Source organism: Podarcis raffonei, chromosome 17 (assembly GCF_027172205.1).
Source record: "Podarcis raffonei isolate rPodRaf1 chromosome 17, rPodRaf1.pri, whole genome shotgun sequence".
NCBI classification, from domain to species: domain Eukaryota; kingdom Metazoa; phylum Chordata; class Lepidosauria; order Squamata; family Lacertidae; genus Podarcis; species Podarcis raffonei.
Genome location: NC_070618.1, coordinates 11,167,300 through 11,187,021, shown reverse-complemented (window position 1 = coordinate 11,187,021; position 19,722 = coordinate 11,167,300). Strand labels below are relative to the sequence as shown.

Below are 19,722 nucleotides of genomic sequence, written 5' to 3'. Positions count from 1 at the left end.
TATAGTTAAGATTCCTGATGGTTTCTCTGCATCTACAGCTATACAGTGGTACCTCATGTTACAGGCGCTTCAGGTTACAGACACTTCAGGTTACAGACCCCGCTAACCCGGAAATAGTACCTTGGGTTAAGAACTTTGCTTCAGGATGAGAACAGAAATCACGCGGTGGCAGCGGGAGGCCCCATTAGCTAAAGTGGTACCTCAGGTTAAGAACAGTTTCAGGTTAAGAACGGACCTCCAGAACAAATTAAGTTCTTAACCCGAGGTACTACTGTATATTACTACCACTATTAATTGGGGGATACGTAGCATGATATGCTGGATATCAGAGAATCGTTTGAATCAAAAATAGATTTAGAAAATAACTTTTGTTGGATTTCTTAGCTGTATTGATAATGGTAGGATAGGGATCTTTTTGGTTTCACCAAGTTATTTCCTGTTTGAAGGAGGAAGGGATAAAAGATATAATCTGCACTATTTTAGAGCCTACGTGTCAATCAGTAGGACTGCAACTACAATTTGAAAACATTTCGGGGGAGGCCCATAGCTCAGTGGGACAGCACATCCTTTCATGCAGCCCCAGCATCTCCAAAGAGAGAGTCCTGCTGGAAAATTGCCCTTCAGTGCCAACTACATAGGGCTAGATGGTCCATTGATCTCTCTCATTGTAAAGCAGCTTTATATGTTCCCATGTTTCATTCAAATACAGAGGTTATTGATTTGGGCGGGGGGTTGGCTTGTATTTTATAAACTAGAGGAATGCTGGTGGAGCTTGGCATTTAGAGAATAGTACTGATCTGGGTTCCAGCTCAGGCTCTGTTACCCCACCCTTCTGTCCATGTACCACCACAGGTTCTTTTGGTCAGGTTCTCTGTGATCATAGCATTTTTCACTATGCTATATAGCCAATGTGCTCAGTCCCTACGCACTCCCATCCGTTAACCTACTGGTAATCTTTTCTCTCTTTGCTTGCATCACACTTTTCGTATACCCCCATTTCTCCATTTGGAATTATCCAAGAGGTTTGCCCACAAACCTTACATTGTGCACATCTCGTTTTAAGCTACCCCAGGCTATTTTGCACAAACAATATATTCTGGACTGCACTGCTTGAGAACTAGAGGCTGGGCAATTACAAGTTTGACTGCTCCCCCTTACTACTTTTTTATTTTAAAAAAGCTCAGTGTATATAGAAAAAGAAAATATGAGGGGGATTTTTTTGCCTATGGGAACTTTGGAATGAGTGATTCCACCTAGGCATTTTCTGCATTAATCCTCAATTTTCCAATTAAATGTGGGTCCTAAAACATACTGTTTTATATTAGCCATCATGTCAATACTGTCATACAGTATGCAACTTCCTTCTTAAATAGTGAGACAGTACTGTGACTGACAGTAGCGCCAGCACAGACATTCACTATTCATGAAGAGCAGCATAAACACCCCTTCATTTCATTTGTTACCAGTTTACTTTTAGAGAGAGAAAAACCTGCAATCCAGCCGGAAAATGAGCTCAAATGCTTTTATCCTGCTTAATTTTAATGCACAGCCTACAAGGGTAATTGATCTCACAATTGTTCTTCTCTCCCCAAGCCTCCTGCAGTCTCAATTGACTTGGTTAGTTTTAAAGCACAATTAGTGACACTATGATTAAGAAAGGCATTCAAGAAACATGAATGAAATACCGAAGGGTTCTGGAAAAATCTTTTCAGATGAACTTTCATGGGAAAGGTGTCAGTTAAGAGTAACAGTCATTGAAAACAATGCTGTAACGCAAATAGGAATTGTCCTTTGTTCACAAATGAGTAAAAAGGTAAAGGGCCCCTGACAGTTAAGTCCAGTTGCAAACGACTCTGGGGTTGCGGTTCTCATCTCGCTTTACTGGCCAAGGGAGCCAACGTTTCTCCACAGACAGTTTTTCTGGGTCATGTGGCCAGTATGACTAAGCCGCTTCTGGTGAAACCAGAGCAGCACACAGAAACGCCGTTTACCTTCCTGCCGGAGTGCTATCTATTTATCTACTTGCACTTTGACGTACTTTTGAACTGCTAGGTTGACAGGAGCTGGGACTGAACAATGGGAGCTCACCCCGTTGCGGGGATTTGAACCGCTGACCTTCCAATTGGCAAGCCTAAGAAGCTCAGTGGTTTAGACCACAGCGCCACCTGCGTCCCACCACAAATGCCTAGCTGGAGGCTAATAAAGTTTTGGAATGTAAACTATCACCGCAGTTCTGTTACATAGAACGAATTACATGAAGGAGCACTTTTTCAGTACCTTCTGACCCGGACTTTGGAATCATTGGGAGAGATTCTGCCTATGGAACTCCCTCCCAGGTAAAATCAGGTAGTTTCCCACTCCAGCTATGTTCAGGTGCAATGTGAAAACTCACCCATTTGCCCAGTCTTTTGAGGAGAGATTGATGCTATGGGGGTATTTTTTCCTGTTGTTTTTGAGGATGTTTTATTTTTATTTTTCAAGATTAGTGTAGTGTTTTATGTTAGCCATCATGTGATCCTGTTTGGGAAGAAGGGTGGGATATAAAAATGAATAAATCTGTATTGCAGGATTTGTGCTTTATTTATTTTTCCAAACAGTGCTAGACAAACGTGACTCAAAAGCCTTCAAATCAGACATATGCTGTTTGACATTCTGAAGGTAGGCGAAGCTGCCTGTCTGCTCCTAAATACAGTTGGCTTTTTGAATTATGCATTAGGCTATAATATGGGGACAGCACTTCATATTCTTCTTGGGGGGTGATGATGGAAAGAAAGGGGGAGATATGAGATATACTGCCACTTTTCATTTTTTATGTGTTAGCTGGGTTAAAAGCAACCCTTGAATTGTGTCATTTTTTTCCCTGGGCCTAACTATTTAATCATCTAAGAGAATATCAGCCTGAGTTTTGTGGTAAGATTTATTATGCCCCTAACTGTCAGCAAAGTGCTTGCTTCAGCCGAGCATTGGGAAGTACTCCAGTTTAGAACACTAATGGGCTTCAGTCTCAGAGAAAAAATAGTGTTGGTGATTGAAATGTCACTGCAGAGTTAGCCCTTCGAGCTGCATGCTAAATGGGACTGAGATCTTGGAGAGATTGGTCTCTCCTTCTCCCTGAGATATTTGTGAGCTATATACCACCAAATAGTATAATGGCAAAGGAGCTTTTATTTATCCTTGTTTTAGAAGCAGCAGGTTTTTGCCTTCAAATGCAAAGAAAATAATCTTATGTTCTGGACATCATTTTATTGTCATTATTAGTTTGCACAGATTGGTCCAGGTCAGAAAAGACTTAACAAATTTCCAAATACTGGGAAGCAAACCAGCAACGTCACTGGGAATAGAATGAATGCTTCAAATCAGACTGAATGCCATTCTGCTCCATCCCTAATCCAAGCAATCTTAGTGAGAGACTAATATCAGTCTGTGTAAAACATAGAAAAATATTCCCTTTTCATCAATATTGGCTTGACAGAGAAGCCATTAGTTAGGAATGTGGAAAAAGGTGGCTGTTTCCGTGGCATGAAGACACTGAGAACACTCTCGCTTAGCTTTGTCCTTGACTGATGTTGTCATTGCTTTAGTCCTTTTAATAACTCTGGTGCACTGCAAGTATGTTACCTTTAAAGCAGAAATTGAGGAGAGGAAGCTAGAAATAAGCCTTTCTCCCTCTGCCAGTTTGCCTCTTAATAATCATAGATGCCATTGCATCCCATTTAATTGTTCCTGCTGCCATGAGCAAAAACAGTCACGAAACACTTGCCTCAGCTAGAAATTCGGGATTGATTTGATTAAGCTTGTACTCTATCGAAACACACTTTTGCTAGGCTGCAAAACAAGGTTTGGGACAATAAAATTACTATGACTCTCCCTGTGTGGATTCCATATGATGTCAGGAAGAGAAGCTGTAAAAGCTGCATCTAGGCTTCTGTCACGATCCCAAGATCAGCAGTGACCCAGACACATAGACTGAGGTGCCATTGTTGCTGACCGAGGAGACATAGGGTTTAAGAACTAGATATCGCTACAACCTCCACTCCTAGGCCCCCAGAAACTGCAGTTCTTGAGCCCATTACCATCAAAGAGCCAACATACTCCCTGCCAAGGACCTTTTGCACTCTGCAGTGCTAGTGTGACAATGCTTGTGGAAAGTTGACAAAATGCTAGGCTCTAGGTTGGGAAGGCTCTGACCTCAGCAGGGAAGTAGAACCTGAAAGGTGTGTGGTCAGTCTCTGGGAACATAAAATGGATCACTTGAGAAGGAAAGTGTTGAGCCCTGAAGCTGAGCTCTGTCCAGGGTCCTGAAAATTCTACCACCAACCTCCCTTGCTTTCAAGAATTCTAATCTTCACTGAATCCTGCATTCCATGAATCTCATTCTAGTCCAGACTCCTCACTGGATTTTTAACCTCTAGTCTGTGGGCTCCAATTTACCAAGACAGCTGCAGGAACGCAGAAATAATACATCATAGTATATTTGAGCTAGGGAAACTTAAGTCTTCCATCCATGTTGAGAAAGTGCTGTATTACTAGTTATAAATGTTATATGCACCCTGTGTACTTTTCCTGCACATTTAGCCCTTTGCTCCAACATAAGAGTTATCTAATCAAGAAAAGTCAATAATTTTCCATTGTTGCTGCTTTTCAAGGGGGGGGGGGATTTATTCTGAATTAGTCCTGTATTTTTTCAGTCCCTGTGTCTCTCTGTCAACCCCCGTAAGAAGTGTCAGACATGCTCAAAGATATGGGTTGTGAATTGTATTTCTAATCAAGAGAAATTGTTGTTTTCTGTATATCTCTCATGCTAAATAGAAGGCTTGCACAGGAGGCTATAGATCAAGGATGGGGAATCTGTGCTCCTCTATAGGTTGTTGGACTCCAATTCCCATCCACCGTAGTCAGCATCTATTCATCTATTGCAGAGATAGGGATGGCAACAGCTAGATGATTCATTGATCTCCATCCCTGAAATAGATCATTATAAAATTATTGTCAGAAATGGCCGCTTCCCCAATTTTCCTTGTTGCAGCCAGAGTATGAGCCTACACAGAGCATGGAGAAGATTGAACAGGGATCAGAAGCCTACAGTGAACAGTGCACAGCAAGTTCAGGTGGCTAGGGCAAGGTCAGACTGGGACAACTATCGGTACAATCTCAGAAAGAAGGCTGTTACTTGAATAGAAGTCCGAACACCTAAATAACATAGCCTGCCTATTCAGTGCCTGCCTATTCGCCCACTCATTCATTGAGAGCAAATGGGAATGAATGCAATTATGAGGGTAGAGAAATAATGGAGGTGTGAATTCTGGTTACCTAACTGAAGAGTGTAAATCCTCTGTTTTGGGGGCCACAGAGCAAGCTTCCTTGGAGTCAAATGAGGGCCAGCTTTGGGATCTGTGGATTCCCACTGACTCATATTTCTAAAGGCCTCATCTGCCTCCAGTTCATCGACTTTGTGACGTAGCAAAATATCTTATTGGAAGTTGTCACACATTCGAAGAGATATATTAATGATAACATAAACTGTAAATGAAAAACACGTTGTGTTGGTGCATTTGGCCTACCTGCGCCTTAAGAACCAAGAATAGTAGGGTTGGGTCTCTAGATTGTGGTAGATCTCAGCAATTGTATCCTACCTATCCTTAATTGCTGTCTCTTGAGTTTTGGAAATGTTAACCAATAAGAAACGTCTTGAGTATAATAAGTCATTCAGTTGTTCAACCTTTGGGTGACCTTGGAGTAAACGGAAAGGAATTACCATCATAAATATACAATCTAATTATATGCAGCTGATGTATTTTCTACTGTCTCTCCAGTTGGTGTTTATTTTCAGGCCTCCTGCACTGTACTGCTTCAGCTGAGCAGGGTTTTATCTCCTTTTAAGCATAACCAAAGATTGCTGATCTGAAAAATAAATGTTTAGGGTGGGCTATATAAACTGTTGTGCCAACAAAATACTAATGTCATTATTACTAATTGTTATTATTTGCCCGCTCCTCCACTCTAAGGTCCCAGCTGCAACAATTAAAGCACAATATTAAAAAGAGTTTAAAACAACTTAGTCACAGGCATAAGACGGGTCCTTATTACTCAAGCAATGGTATCAGGAGATTGACAAGTCAAGCTTGTCTTAATATATATATATTAATATATATATGTACATAATATATATATATGTACATAATAATATATATATGTAGCCACCCATGCCTGGGCATTGTTTTTGCATCTAAACATTGGAGCTGGAAACTTACAGTGGTACATGACTGGCTGATTCTATGCCCTCAGGTACTATGATAATCTACCTGTTAGCCCTTGTTAGCAAAATGTTTTACAGAATTTGCAGATGTCTTCCTGGTCATTTTTTTGCAGTTGCTCTGACAATAACTCTTGTCTCATTCTGCAAACATACCCTGTATATAATTTCCGTAATCTAGGCGTGTTTCAATGCACTATTCAGTGTAGAATAGTACTGTATAGTATGTTTCCTGTAGCAGATCACAGCCAATCTGCTCTCCTTAATCTTTACTTGGTGTTGCAAAGGTAGGATACAATCCAATCAAAATTAAGCACTTTTAATTTCACTGATTTCAGTAGGGGAGTTAGGCACATGCTTGAATGAAATCAGAAAGCTTAAGGGGAAAAAACACTTTAGCAGGAGTATGTCTGTTGCTTTCAACTTTGCTGCAACCCCCACCCACATTTAACATTCTGAATGTATTAATGGGGTACTGGGGTGAAATGGAATCACACAGGAAGGAATACATCATCAAATAGCTTTAAAAATATAATGATTTGTACTCTCTTGGGGGTTATTACTAGCAGTGTGTATTCACAGGTTAATGCCCATCTAATGTAGCCGTAGTTTGTACATAAGGATGAAGAGTCATTAACAAGCCCTTTAGAACATCCAAGTGCCTTCTACTATTTTCAGTGTTCATATGTTCCCCAGAATTAGCACAAGATTGCTGGGTACGCTGAATCCAAACAGTTGAAAACTACTGAGCAACGTTTGGTTAGGAATATTGCCTACCAACAGATTTTAGACGATCACAAGTAGATCTTAAAATAAATTGTTTAAATGGCAGGAACAACCATATAAACATTGTAAAGCTAACAACTTTGCAATGGCAGCCTGAAATATCGGGGTAAATAAAAGCTTTTTCTTGCTTTCATCTGTTCTATAATTTGCGTACGATTTATGAGACTTCTAAAAGGCATGTGGTAACTTGCACATTAGAAGGATATTGTGCGATATTCTGTATCATGCTTAAGTTATCTGATATTAGCACAAAATCACTTTGTAGTAGTAGAGAATCTTTATCAATTGCCATTGGACATGAATAAAAAATGTCTTTCAATTGTGGATTTGTTTTCTGATTGAATCTGGGGCAGAGAGGAGCTTTTACAAGGCCAAAATGACATACTGCTATAAAGTAGAATGCTGCTGGCTACTGCCTCATATCAACTGGGAGCAAACAGAAGGAAAAGCATATCAAAAGCATTAATCTCTTATGGCTGCAGTCTAAAGCATATTTATCGGTCCTACCCAGTGAGACTTACTACCAAGTATAAATTTAGAATCAAGCCTTTAAAATCATTATTCCACTTTCTTTGCCAATTAAACCATAAAGTCAATAAATGGTATTGTTTATGCAATTTAAAGAAATGCAAATAACTTCTCTGCAGAAATATTTCCAAAATGGCCACATATGCTTACCATTAAATACTTCCAAAATTCTAATTTCCACCTATCCCCATTGCTGTTTTGACATCTCTCCATCATCCTTATGCATGCATCTAAATAGGGTTGTGGATATTTATTTGGTTTGAGGCTTTGCTCTACTCAAATGACTTTTTGGGTGTGAGGACCTTCAACGCCTTCTCTCTCTCACACGCATAATCCAATAGGGAATTTTGTTCCAATTCAAATGCATGTTTGAGAGGAAACATCCATCAGATCAGGTTGGTTGACTGCAAAAGTCCACTAAACAAATTCCTCCCCACTCCCTACATTCAACTTCAGCCATGATGGATCAAAGTGCCTACAGTTCTCAATAGTGTCATCAAAACTGTCTCTATCTCGCTATAAATGTGTCCCTTAATTTATTCACCTCTTTTCACAACATACTAATGAATATTGACCAACTGTGCTCTCATATGATAATTAAGATTGCTCTCCTTGGGAAATATCTGTTTTGTAATAAAATCCCTTCTAAGAGATGGGTCTAAACAGAAGTCTTTAAGGATGTTTTACAACCTATCACTAGCTGGAGTTTTAGTGTTCTAGTCCATTAACACTAAGCTGCTGGAGACAAAGATCACAAGACCAGGTTAGTTTTAAACCTGAGCCTGCAGAGCTATTTCCTACAAAATCATGTTGTAGCTGAGCAGCAGGATTTCCCCCAAAGTCATGAGACTAACTGACATGTATTGTTAAAAACAACAACCCCAAATGCTGTTTTGTTTTCTAACCTCTCAAAGAGGCATCCTATAACCAAGATACATTACTCTTGTGACTAAGCAGCTGCCCATGAATTGCAGGTCATAGATTGCCATTTGTAATCTCTGCATCCTTGTTTCTCTCAAAGCATTTATCAGTTACAATTAGGAATAGAGGAGAAATCAGATTCAGTTCCAATTTAAATCTGAATTTATCAAATTCTCACTTTTCAAAACAAGATGGAACCAAATCACAACCATCCTTTGAAATTTGCACTTACCCAAAGACAGAGTGAGCTCCAGTTGCTTAGCCCCAGCTCCTGCCAACCTAGCAGTTTGAAAGCACGCCAAAAAGTGCAAGGAGATTAATAGGTACCACTCCAGCAGGAAGGTAAATGGTGTTTCCATGCGCTGCTCTGGTGTTGGTGTTCTGTTGCACCAGAAGCGGCTTAGTCATGTTGGCCACATAACCTGGAAAAACTGTCTGCGGAGCGGACAAACGCCGGCTCCCTCAGCCTGTAAAGCAAGATGAGCGCTGCAACCCCAGAGTCGTTCACGACTAGACTGTCAGGGGTCCCTTTGCCTTTAAATCTTGTGATGCAGCTTTCCAACCAAAATGTGTATAAAAGTAATATATTAGTTTTAAAAAAAGTGTTTATTAGGAGAAATTCACACTAAAATGCTGATGAATTTTCATGGAATTTTAAAATAAAAATTGCAAATTGCTGTAGAAAACTGAAGAACAAATTAAGATTGGAAAAATGAGATATGGAAAGAACCAACATTAACAAATCTTTTCATCCCTACTTATAAGCAACAATGGAGCAGGAGCAACTACCAATATATAGCAAGGATAGTAACAGATTTTAACTCCAAAGTAAATAATGTATAACAGTTTAGAAAGTGACACCTACATGATTCCAGAACTCACCATTTTCTGAAAACATTTGGGTGATCCAGGCTACATTAGTTGAATGGCTATCCATGGATTTCAGTTGGAACTGGTGGTCATCCTAAATCCACTTATCTGGGAATAAGCCCCATTGAATTCAATAGGACTTTTGAGTAGGCATGTTTAGGGCTGCACTTTTAAACAGGATCCAAATTGAATCCAAACTGCTACCCTTTGTAGGTAGTTTGTGCATTTCAACTAAGGCATTACAGAAAATATAGTATCCTTTTACTAAATAGATCAGTATTCTTTAGAGAGATAAATATACAGCTAAAAGTTATCACACTACTTTATCAGCACATAATGGAAGATTTAAATGTGTGTGAGTACCTCAACATCAGTTAATCTCTTGTTGTATTGTTTTTAAGATTGCATTGCTAGAATAATTCTTACTTACATAAATCACAAGAGCAATGAAATGTGAGATAAAAATTGACTCAGCAAAAATACTGCTATTTATCTTATTTATTTATTAAATAATTAATAATTTGCCTCTCAGTTGCCCAAACCAGCTTCCCTTTCACTACCACCTTAGAAAATATTCCCCTTCTTTCTGCTTATCATGAGTCAATCTTCTTATTTTATTTTATTATTTTTTTAAAAAAACAACAACCTTGAATTGGGGGACACTGAACAATGCAATGAAGTGGTTTGCAATGTTGTGTAGTGATAAGGAAAGGAAGGAAATTGCTATATCTTTCTTTGGCAAATCTCTACAAAACCTTTCCGAACAATGGCACTTGTCAGACTCTGTAAAACTAACATTCTGTGTCTGCAACAGGAATTGCTGTGGGCAGAAACCTGTAAAAGTTTGTGTTGTGACCTTCTCATTTTGTGTTATTGGTGTGGAATTGCATACTTCATATGGAATGCTGAGTATCTTAACTTCACGAAACTCTTTTGCCCCCTTTCACATGTCTGTAACATTCACACAAAACTGGATGGAGGGTACTAATGAAACATGCTGAAGCCACAAATGCCACTGCTGGACTTGGAAAGCGCAACATTTAATTCAGAGTAGTTTTCACACTTAACTACCAAGCTACTACATCTGATTGGCAGTCTTGGGAAGATCATGAAATAATTCATATTTCAGAGGGTTTTAAAAAAAAATTCCATACAGTGGTACCTCAGGTTACATACGCTTCAGGTTACATATGCTTCAGGTTACAGACTCCGCTAACCCAGAAATAGTGCTTCAGGTTAAGAACTTTGTTTCAGGATAAGAACAGAAATTGTGCTCCGGCGGCACGGCCGCAGCAGGAGGCCCCATTAGCTAAAGTGGTGCTTCAGGTTAAGAACAGTTTCAGGCTAATAATGGACCTCCGGAACGAATTAAGTACTTAACCCAAGGTACCACTGTACATATTTGTTGTACATAACTGTACATATAAACGTTGGCACTCAGGAAAACTCATGGGTCTCTTAGGATCCTGATCAGTGCCATTCCATTTCCCAAGCCATACTTGTTTTCCCCCACCTGAATTATAGATACTAAAATACTATTCCTGAGAAAATATGAAATATGCATATGTCCTAATCGTGGAGCCAAATATCAACAGTCAAATATTTAGTTTCACACTTGCAGGTGTTGAGCATCAGTTGGTAAATGTAAAATGGGATACTAGGAGTAGGATATAAGGGAGAAGCAATATAATAGAGCTTATTTCCTCATTTCAACAAAAATTTGATGTAACGTTTGGACAACGCCTTGTACTTATGACACAAGGCTTAACTATTTTAACATAGGCACTGCCAATGAAATTCTAAGGAAGCCTTTATCTGCATGATTCATTGCCACAGTATTAAGGGTAGAACGTCATTGCAAATTTTAACTGTATTTTTGGGAGGGCTTCTTCAGCTAGAAGGCAGCTGAGGAACTTGTGTAAGAGGGAAAATAATGAGGGCATATATGTAGGAGGAGAGAAAGAAATGTTTTGACACTGCAGAGTGACAGATATGGTGTAGTGCCTATCACTGGGGCCAAAAATAGGTGTGTGTGTGAAGTAGATATTCAGGCTGACTTGAAATGAGGTTCTGTGTGGATTTTACAAAAACCTGCTGAAGTGAAGGCACAAGACAGGTGTTGATCATCATGTGAGCTGCGCACAGGTGGGCTGCATGCAAGCTGCCGGCCAGCCCTGTGGAGGCTCCTTTTATTGAGACAAATATGCAAGCCAGGCAGATACATTTTGGGCTGTGACCTTTACACATCTTCGGTCCCGAGATCGTGGGGTGGTACAAAGTTATTTTGGCACCTGTTTCCACCGCGTCATTTTCCCCTTGCACAGTGTATGACGAAGGAAACAAAAGGTCTCAGGGACAAAGGTTACAGACACCGCAGACTACTGAGACCGCAAAAAGTCAGACAGAGGGAACGATGTTCCAGACAGCCGTGGCTTTGTCTGTGAGGGGGAGTATGCTACGCACCCCAGGGTCACGTGTGCAGGCAGACTGTGGCTGCCTGCTGGTGGGGAAGTGTGCTCCCTCCAGACCCCACTGCCCACTCTGCGATCATCCCTACAACCTGCAAAAGAAAAATAATGGCCTGAATGCCTATAACAGTAAGCTGTAGGTATTTGAATTCCCCATTTGGTTTCCTTCTCTGTTTCCCTTCCCTCCAGCACCTCTGATTTTTAACATGCCTGCTTAACTATAAATGGCAGGATATTATTATTATCCTTGGGATTTTATATGTAGGTCCCGTCCCCCCAATACACACCTGTCTGGCAAATGTAATAGAGGTTTTGCATCCATGAATATCAACCTAACTTAAAACATGCATAATTTTTCTGAGATGCCGCTGTTAATGCAGGTCAGGAGCGTGAAATTTTGTAAACAATAGATGCCTGGCTGGTGTAAATCAAAGCAGCTTCTTCGGCAGTTAGCTGAATGGCACAGGATCTGGCCCTTAGTCTCTGCTGCTGACTCACTGCTGGCAGCAACAGGAAAAGCCGGGAAATCTGTGATGGGAAGTTGTAGTGACATCCCATCTACTTCATCCAATAAATTCTGCAATGAAAGTAAGAGCAGGATGAGAATGAAAATGAAAGATGGGTCTGGCTGCCTTGCACTTCTCTGAATAAAATGTCTCGGGGATATCATGCTTTGGTTTTGATTACCAGCATTTCTTCTTTTAAAGCATTTGACAGAAGGTGTCCCACTCCTCTCTCCAAAGGAAGAGATTCTTCTTAACAAAAGGCAAGCCTTTCTTTGTAGTGTAATCATCCACCTCTTTTTTTTTTTTCATGTGCATATAGCTGTCGTAATTTCGAATGCTACTTTGTGGGCCTTCCTCATTATTGCATGTCTTAGGAAAGCCCCTCCCCACACACACACATTATGATTTTAAGACGTGGCATGACGCATGGAAGCACTTCCATGTCTGAAAGGAACGGCACATTTTACTGTCTGTCTAGCACTTTTCAGTGTAGTCTTGTTCTGTAGTAGTTGTCATTTTTATTCTTAGCAGAACACTGTGAGAGAACACTCAGAACCTATCAGCACCAAACGGGTGCATTAGAGCTTACGGTTTCTCCAATACACTGGTACCTCGGGTTACATACGCTTGAGGTTACATACGCTTCAGGTTACAGACTCCATTAACTCAGAAAAAGTGCTTCAGGTTAAGAACTTTGCTTCAGGATGAGAACAGAAATGGTGCTCCAGCGGTGCAGCAGCAGCAGGAGGCCCCATTAGCTAAAGTGGTGCTTCAGGTTAAGAATAGTTTCAGGTTAAGTACAGACCTCCGGAATGAATTAAGTACGTAACCCGAGTTACCACTGTACAGAGAAATGCAGAAACTTCATGGAGTTTCAAGGTTTGCTATGAAACAAGAACATTAAACAACAAAGTAGCCATCTCCTTCCTCGCTTCAGCCTTCAGATACAGCTACTATAAAGTATCAGATAAAACGGAAGGAAAAAAATATGATGAAGATTATTGAGAGCTGGAAATGTTTTAGGAAAGTTATGCAGAACTTTGCACTAAACTTTGTGCTAGATCAGACCAAAAGTCCCATCTAGCCCATTCTCACTGCGGTGGCATTTGGGATACCCAGAAAACAACTTCCCTCTTCTACAGCTGTTCCCACAACAGCTGGTAAACAGAAGCATGCTGCTTTTCCGTTAGTGGAAGTAGCGCAGAGGCATTATGACTAGAAGACATTGTCCTCTCCATGAATTTGTCCAAACTCCTTTAAAGCTATCCAGGTTGGTGGCCATCGCCACATCTCATAGTGAATTCCATGTTTTAACTTTGTGCCAAGGAATAAGTCATTCCTTTTGTCTGTTATAGAGGATAAGGCTGTCATTGGCTACTAGCCATTATGGGTATGCTATGCCTCCAGTGTTAGAGGCAGCATCTCTCTGAATCCCACTTGCTGGGACTTGCAGGCGTGCAACCTGTTGCAGTCAGGTTCTGCTGGTGGGCTTTCACAAAATGATCTAGATGGGCCTTTGGCCTGACCCAGCAGGTTTTTTTGTGTGTGTTCTAATGATTCCTCGGCCCTCCAGCTTCATTAGATGATGCCAGGTTCTAAAAAGACTGTCTCCCTACCATACACTTCTATAATGTCTTCTCTTCCTCTTAACTAAAGAGAAACCCCGCCCACCCTTAACTAAAAAGCCCCAGGCATTTGTCATATAGGTAACTTGCAATTTATGTGCATTCAGCTTTAGGTGCTTGGCAAATATATACACACACACACACACACACACACACACACACATATATATATATATATATATTGGGGCAGGGGAAACATTTGGCAATTTCAGAAGCTTCCGGTTTGTCTGCGGAGGGAAATGGCAGCGCGGAACAGATCGTCCGCTTAAGTGACAACTGTTACCAGGCAATTTGGATGTCAGGGGTGCATGCCAGGATTAGGTGCCCCCCTTAAATAGCCTCGTGGATAAGCGGGGTCTCGGGACCAGCCAAGCAAAGGGAAACTCGCCGCGCTCACGAAGCCCCGCAGCTGCATTGGCAGCGATGGGAGGGGTGAGAGAAGCGGCTTGAGTTCGCAATTTCATCTGCCATTGCACCCAGTATGTTTTGACTATACACGATTTGGGCTGTATGCTCTATCCCTGGAATGTAATGCCCATGTAAGTTGAGAGTTTTCTGTATTTCCTTATAGGGAGTTGCTCCAGTCTTCTTATTGTTTGGATTGTTCTTTTTTCCAAAATGAAATACTTCTTTTTTTGTAAGGGTAAAGGGACCCCTGACCATTAGGTCCAGTCATGGCCGACTCTGGGGTTGTAGCGCTCATCTCGCTTTATTGGCCGAGGAAGCCGGCATACAGCTTCCGGGTCATGTGGCCAGCATGACTAAGCCACTTCTGGCGAACCAGAGCAGCGCACGGAAACGCTGTTTACCTTCCTGCCGGAGAGGTACCTATTTATCTACTTGCACTTTGACGTACTTTCAAACTGCAGGAGGAGGGACCAAGCAATGGGAGCTCACCCCATCGCAGGGATTTGAACTGCCGACCTTCTGATCGGCGAGTCCTAGGCTCTGTGGTTTAACCCACAGCGCCATCCGCGTCCCTTTCTTTCTTTCTTTTTTTCTTTCTTTCTTTCTTTGTACAAAGTGCTAATACTGTGTCTTTTCTTGTCAACTTAAATCAGTCCTGAGACCTTTTTTTCTTTGAGGTAAAACATAATTTAGCTTGATGAAAGCAGTTATTGCGGGGGGGATTGTTTTGTTTAGCAAATCTAAATTAGGCATAGTTTACCTTCTACATGTTCTAAATAGGCTTTGCTGTAGATTGTAAGTGAATATGGAACTTAACGTGAAAAAGAAACAGAAAATATAATTGCTATGAGGTATACTGCCACCTCATAGCAATTATATGTTCTGTTGATATTGGAGTCAGTGAAGAATAGAACTGATTTTCAGTTACAAGCAGTGGTTGTATTCAAAACCCAAGAAGGCAAAAATATACTAAAAAGCTGGCACAGTTTTCATAGGTTTCAAGGGGATGAGTGCCAATTTGGGGGAGGAAAATATTTATGGGTGAGTTGGGTTGTGAGGAGTAAAATGGAAGAATTACTTGAGTTACTTAGCTATAGCATTCTGCAGAAAAAGAGTAATTAAATATTAACTACATTCAGCTCCTATATATGCACTGTAATCTCACAGCAGAATGTGGAGGCTGTATATTCCAGAAGTGTAGGAGAAAAGCTTGAGAAAAACTGCATTGTGAAGTTAAATAGACTGATACTGCCTATGGTAATGCCACCAAATTTCACAAAATTAGAAGTCATTAGTGGCCATTGACGTATTCACCCCCACATTGTAAATATATAAACAAAATCTCTGACCATTGGATGAAATGATACCAAATTTTAGAAATATAGAAGTACAACTGAGACATTTGGTAAATGCTGAAAATCATTTCAGAAAAAGCGACTTGACCAGCTGGCAGGATCAGAAAAACTGAAGTCCATATTAGATTTGAGAGGGGGGAAATTTGCAACAATAGAGCAAAGATACTAGAGCAGAATTCATGTAGCATGGTGTATTAAATATACCTACCACAAAGCAATGTCCAGCTCAATGGCAAAAGAACATGTATAGCTGTTTGTGCTCAAGACTCTGAAAGTCAAAAGGGATCCCCAAAGAGTGCTAAATGACTCAGGGACTCAGAAGATATATAGGGTTGAAGGAAAACCTGACAGCCCTTTAATATAACTGCAGCAACTGTGTTTCTCAAATCAGTTAACTGTTGGCAATGGCAGCTTAACTGCAGAAGGAACCATCTGCAGTCTATTTACTTTGCAGTAGTCTTAACCATAACTGTAACAAAATTAAAATTAAAGAAAACACAGAGACTTGGCAACTACATTGATAACAGTAATAAGTATCCCACCAGTTCTCTAGAACAGGTAAAAAATAAAGTTAAGTTCCTTGCTCTCATTTGTATCACAAGAGGAGTAAGGTAAAGGAAAAGGACCCCTGACAGTTAAGTTCAGTCGCGAACTCATCTCGCTTTACTGGCCGAGGGAGCCGGTGTTTGTCCACTGACAGTTTTTCCAGGTCATGTGGCCAGCATGACTAAGCCGCTTCTGGCGAAACCAGAGCAGCACACGGAAACGCCGTTCACCTTCCCCCCGGAGTGGTACCTATTTATCTACTTGCATTTTGAACTGCTAGGTTGGCAGGAGCAGGGACTGAGCAACAGGAGCTCACCCCATTGTGAGGATTCGAACCACCAACCTTCCGATCGGCAAGCCCTAGGCTGAGTGGTTTAGACCACAGTGCCACCCGCGTCCCACAAGAGGAGTAGTTGAGAAAGAGGCTGGAGAAAGTTAAACTCGCCAGATTGTGCTATATGCTGTTGGAGGAGATTGCTGATGCTCTAGAATGCTGGCAAACATTATGTTTAAACCAGAACTGTAGTTAGTATTAGCAATGGTTTGTGTGAACAAGCCAACTTCACCTTATGGTTTGTGATCCTGGCTTGTTTGGATAAACAATTGTTACAACTAACTTGTTTCCTGTTTCAGTCATAAAAAGATACTGTAGTTAGCTGAAAGCAAATGTTCTCAATCTCGTCCTTGCAGCTGCAGACATATACACATACAACTATTTCTGAAAAGGTCAGTCGCTGAAATTATAGATCCAGAATGTCTTTGAGGACCAATTTAAAGGGTAAGAGAACATTAAGCTGGTATAATGGTAATTACAGACATTTGGAGCACCCTGGAAATGTGAGTAAAAATAAGCCTGTTTAGTTACACAATAAGCTAAGAAAATAACTTTCTTGGTAAAGGGGCCTTATAAACCCCCAAAAGACAAAGTACAGCTGACATAAATCTGAAGAACAGATGAAGACTAGGGAGTGCAGCAAGCTTAAGAAAGCATTTTAGTGTGTAGAAATTGAAAGCTACTGTGGCACCATTCATTAAGTTGGCTTTAGACAACTGGCATCTAATTCTGCAGACCTCTATGACAGGAAGAGGCTTGTTTGCAGTGCTTCAGCGTCATTGGTGAAGTGCAGCTGTAGTAAAAGCTGTTCAGCGGGATGTTTCTGTTGCTTCCAATGCACGTTAAAGGTAAAGGACCCCTGATGGTTAAGTCCAGTCGCGAACAACTCTGGGATTGCGGCGCTCATCTTGCTTTACAGGCCAAGGGAGCCAGCGTTTGTCCGCAGACAGTTTTTCCAGTTCATGTGGCCAGCATGAGTAAGCCGCTTCTGGCGAAACCAGAGTAGCGCACAGAAATGCCGTTTACCTTCCCGCTGGAGCAGTACCTATTTATCTACTTGCACTTTGACGTGCTTTTGAACTGCTAGGTTGGCCGGAGCTGGGACCAAGCAACGGGAGCTCACCCCGTCGAGGGGATTTGAATCGCCGACCTTCTGATCGGCAAGCCCAAAGCTCAGTGGTTTAGACCACAGCGCCACCCGCCAACGCATGTTACATCAAGGCTAAAAGACTGGCAACAAATAATGCCAATAAGACAGCATAGTGGCTGTGAGGTGGCAAAAAGTGGCCCATATACAAAGGAGATTATACACATTTGTTATTTTGGTTTCAAATACTTCTGGAGGAGCGACAGATTTGTGTCTGTAAATGTCCATGTCTCTGCACAGCTTGACACAGAGGAGAGACAGATGAACTTGCTGGCTTTTAACTTTAATGGAAAGCCACTCTGTCATTCACTGTGCTTTGTAGCTTATTGTCCAAAACTGCCTCCACCATCCTGGCATTCTGACACCTCACTCTTAAATACAACATATGCCTTGTGTCCCAGATGTCTTCCAGAAAAGGATACAGCAGCCAAAATAAGCAAGATGGTATCTTGAATACACACAGGGACTTGATGTTACGGAAAACATCTGCACAGCCAGTCTTCTAGTTGCATGAGGAAATGTGAACACACAATTTGTAAAACAGGGGTGTTGTTTTCAACCCAAATCCTTCTCAGTGTGGTTTTTCCCCCCTTTATAATGTTTTTTACTTCATAGATTTTTGTAAACTCTGTCCATTTCTCAAGCAAATATTAGCCTTTTCTCGAGCAGATAAGCCTTTTCATAACTGAAGGAGTTGCATATGTTGACTGCATAAGCTCACTGTGATCTAAATTAGCCTCAGCCTGAAAATTGCAATGAATATGTGAAAGTACTGGACAACTAAACCCAGGGCAGTCAGTCTGACATTATCCCCAGCAGATGGGCCCCTTTTCCTGTTCTTCCTCATACAACAAAAAAGAAAATATTTCTTCCTCCACCACCTGAAATCCAGCATGCAGAAAAGACTGCTCAGCTGACCAGGCAAAGGCAGAAGCCTATTTTACTTGACCTGGTTAGTTAATGCAGAGGCTGTCTCCCCAACTACCATTCAGAAGCAGTATTGTACAGTGGTACCTCCGGTTATGAACTTAATTCGTTCCAGAGGTCCGTTCTTAAGCTGAAACTATTATTAACACGAGGCACGCTTTTGCTAATGGGGCCTCCCACTCGTGCTGCGCTGCCGGCACGCGACGTCCGCTCATATCCCAGGGCAAAGTTCGCAGCTAGGGGCATCTACTTCTTGGTTAGCGGAGCTCGTTACCCGAAGCATTCGTAAGGAGGACGGTACATAACCCCAGGTTCCACTGCAGACTTCTGGTTTCTTCTGAGCCTGGAAGTTCCAGCACCCCAGGCCACATACAGTCCACATTAGCTCACTAGGCTAGTTTGCAGCCCTGACATTATATGGTTCTGTCTGCTAAAGCTCTGTACAGTCATACCTCATTTTACATCCGCTTCATGTTACATTCTTTCAGGTTACGTCCCGCGGCGACCCGGAAGTACCGGAAAGGGTTACTTCTGGGTTTTGCCACTAGCGCATGCGCAGAAGCACAAAATTACGTCAAGCGCATGCGCAGAAGCATCAAATCGCAACCTGTGCGTGCGCAGATGTGCTGCTGTGGGTTGCGCTCTTTTCATGTTGCAAACGGGCCTCTGGAACGGATCCCGTTTGCAACCAGAGGTACCACTGTAATTGATGAATCCTGACAAGGGTGCTTTGTTGGCCACACTGGTGTGTTTGCAAACCTCCCCACCACATTGCCTCTCCCACTCTCCTTCCCAGGAAGCAGAGGTGACACTGCTACTGGGAGGTCAGGTCAGTGCCCCCCCCCTCCTTCCACTACTGGGATGGCCTCTTTCTTGTGTTTAGTAATGCTATTTCTTATCTGGATGGATTCCTGCATTCTAGATTTTAATATATCACAACAGAGTCTTTTTTACCCTGACGTTTGGCAAAGTGAAATAGTGTCCTGTTTGTTTTGATGCTGGACTCCTAGTGGTTGCTTGGTATTCTCAGTGTCCTAAGTCTGGAGGC

General features: G+C 41.5%; 1 protein-coding gene and 1 long non-coding RNA gene across 15 annotated transcripts in view; one reads left to right on the top strand and one right to left on the bottom strand.

Moving 5' to 3' along the window:
* The window catches only part of NRG1 (neuregulin 1), a 526,342-nt gene that overhangs the window by 442,260 nt on the left and 64,360 nt on the right, over positions 1-19,722 (top strand). The gene's annotated exons all lie outside the window — the stretch shown is intronic.
* The window catches only part of LOC128405384 (uncharacterized), a 108,339-nt gene continuing 93,274 nt past the window's right edge, over positions 4,658-19,722 (bottom strand). The window contains exon 4 of the long non-coding RNA XR_008328272.1: positions 4,658-4,962. This is a non-coding gene — a long non-coding RNA (uncharacterized LOC128405384). The remainder of the gene's footprint in view (positions 4,963-19,722) is intronic.